The sequence below is a fragment of the Stegodyphus dumicola genome, chromosome 11 (assembly GCF_044657685.1).
Source record: "Stegodyphus dumicola isolate Sdum_Otavi_A_Nest chromosome 11, ASM4465768v1".
Lineage (NCBI taxonomy): Eukaryota > Metazoa > Arthropoda > Arachnida > Araneae > Eresidae > Stegodyphus > Stegodyphus dumicola.
In genome coordinates this window covers 166,032,574-166,035,655 of record NC_140778.1, presented here as the reverse complement: position 1 = coordinate 166,035,655, position 3,082 = coordinate 166,032,574, and the positions used below count along the sequence as shown (strand labels likewise).

Sequence of the window (3,082 nt, the reverse complement as noted above, 5' to 3'; positions counted from 1 at the left end):
TTCCACACGCACCCTGCTCATCAAGACATACTTCCCTGGTATAAAAATACTCCAACACAGAAAAATATCGAAATCTTTACAGATGGATCTAAGATTGGTAAACATGTAGGTGCGGCTTTCGTTATGTACAACAATGGGCACGAAGTTCATTCAGAAATTTATAGATTAAATGATACGGCTTCCGTGTTCCAAGCAGAGGTTCTTGCTTTAAAAAAGGCACTCATCTGGATAGGTTCCACAATAACTGACAACATTCCTATTCGTATTTTCACAGATAGTCGTAGTTCCTTTCAAAGTTTAAATAGTGATAAAATTACCAAAAGAAGCATTCTTAGCTTAAAGGAAATCATAAAAACTCTTTTAGATTCCCATTCTCTAGAGCTTAATTGGATTAAAGCTCACATTGGAATCGCAGGGAACGAAAGAGCAGATTCCAAAGCAAAAAGAGCAACACAACAAGATTAGATAGATGTTGAAGTGCCACTTTCAGAGATTTCGGCGAAACATCAAATCCTGCAAGAATCGCTTAAAACATGGCAGCAAAGATGGGATGAGGACTCTACAGGACGTTCGACTTATGCCTTTTTTCCACAAATTTCTCTCTCTCGTATACATTCAGATCACATTTTAAATCAAGTCTTGACAAATCATGGTAAATTTCCGCAATATATGCAAAGATTTCATAAAAAGAACACAAGATGTGGCTGCGGGACAAGTGGAGAGCTTGCAGGAGCTCTCCATTACATCACGTCTTGTCCAATAACAGCAAAAGAAAGAACAACTCTTTTTCCATCGCCATTGCCTTCACTGGAAATTTTGGCAAAATGCAATTCTACTCTTAATGCCATGAAGTCAATTATGCAACTTATACATGCAAATGACATAGACTTTATTGTTTATCGTTAATCCTACAATGTTTATGTCATTCTGATTGTTATTTTTCTTCCATTCACTTCAATGTAATGCTCATTTAATTAGTCACTGTAGTGTTTACTGTAGTGGTGTAGTGTATACACCTGCAGGAAATTGTATATCTGTTTATAAGTTTCTTTGAATTTTTCTATTATTTTGTTATTATTGTTATTTATTATTTATTTTTGTTATTATTATTATTTATTTGTTATGATTATGCTTATTATTTTTCTGTTGTGATTATTATTTTGTTTGTATATATTTTTATTTTAAATTTTAATCTGCTTTAATTAATTGTTCATTTATGTAAAAAAAAATTTTTCCCTATATTACGCTAGCATTGTAACACTGTACTGGCTGTCCCTTCACTTCCTGTTTTAGCCGTCATGACTTCCCCTTTTTTTTGTTTTAAGTTTACAAAGCTTCTTCTAAGTTTAGCCTTTCCTCTCAGCCCCTTTTAGTCGATAGGCTTTGCTGCATTTCGCCTGTTCCCCTTCTTTTTAGCCGTAATAACTCTCCCCTTCTTAGACTAATTTTTGGCTTTTTGTTTCTTTCCTTTTAGCCGAAAGGCACCCCTGTTCTATTAGCCGCTTGGCAGCTTTTTTTTAAGCTCTTTTGATTAGTTGACGTGCTTTGCCCAGTTTTAGCCTATTGGCTTTTACCGACTTTGGTAGTTAGCACCTGTCTCCTCCTGCCTAATCCGGAGTGAGATAAGGGAGTGGTTAGAAACGTGGATTCCAATCGTTACACTTTAACAATCGTTTTGTAACAATTAGAATAGTTACAAAACACCGCAGCTTTTATAAGCTTATGCATCATGCAACAGAATATTCTCGTATTTTCTAAATTTTTTTTCAGATGGGAAAAGAGGACAATGAAATATTTATGAAAGTGTTCATTTCTCTGGAGTAGCTTCCTCATCTGAAAACTCTCATTCTTCACTGCACTTGAATTAAAACAACTGTAATTACAAAGGCAATAAAAATAGCATAACCAAAAATAAATAAATATTCCTGGAGGTATCGAATGCCCATGTTAGGGAAGAAATTATTTTTTGTGATTAAACCAATATTGATACAGTAAAATTAATCAGCCGAAACTGCATTCAATAATGGCAGAGTTTGATTGACACAAACTCGACATGCACAGTCCAGCACATGGTTCCCAACTCAGAGACACTTTGTATACGCGCGCTGTAGTGGGAAAGATCTGGCAAATGTGAATAGGAATTCTACCAAACTTACATGAAATGAGAGAAAAATGTTACTGCGAATGAAATTTGAGTGATATTTCGAGGCCGACGTCCCTTCAATCAGTCAGACAGAATGAATACGTTTTCTGAGTACGGGATCAAAATGTGGATTTTATGGGATTTCCGTGGATTTCTGTAAATACGAATAAAACTTCGTATTTACAGAAACCAGAACTTGACATTGGAAAAGAATGAGGGTTAAACCCGAGGCTCCAGAATGTTCCCATTCCGAGGAAAAGAACGAGGGGCCCGAGCAATATCAAGTTAAAAAAAAGGCAGGTCGCCGCACACTCGTACAAAGGTATGATGTTGTTAGACCTTCGGTTTTCTGAAACTTGAAAGGGCCATTTTAAAAGGACGTTTTCCTGAGGATGCAATGCCCGAGGGAGTGAAGTTTCTGCTTTTTGAATATATTGTGGGCCGTATCCTGCAAGTAGTGCCATAGCAGGCCAACCCGTGGCGAGGCCGGAATAAATTCCTAACCACAAGCCTATCTGCAAAAATTAGTTTAATATCTTGACGTCATGTCGACGTCGTATCAGATATTAAGCTGATAAGAAAAGAAGTTTTTTATTAATAATGCTTATTGCCATTTTACATCATATTGTATAACCATGGCATGAAATACCAATAACGCACGCAGTGCGATTTGAGTTTCATTTCTTGAGGGTAGATATTTTATACAGAAAATATTTACAGAACTATATACATATTTACAAATAAACCGGGAATATTCATCTCAACATAGCAAGAGGCAGGGCAAGAGTCCAGCGGTAGTCGAAAAGTACTGTTAAAGACAAGACCACAGAGGCGGGGATGGAGTCGATTACATCTGGCGTATCCCAGTGACATGCTCATCGTAGATGTTTCTTGAGTAGCGGATAGTTTCGCTCACAACAAGTTTCCTTAGTAGGTTGG

At 36.7% G+C, this 3,082-nt stretch overlaps 1 pseudogene; it reads right to left on the bottom strand.

Annotated features, from left to right (window-relative positions):
- Positions 1–2,574: 2,574 nt before the first annotated feature.
- On the bottom strand, positions 2,575–2,750 carry LOC146994543 (U2 spliceosomal RNA; annotated as a pseudogene).
- Positions 2,751–3,082: the final 332 nt, after the last annotated feature.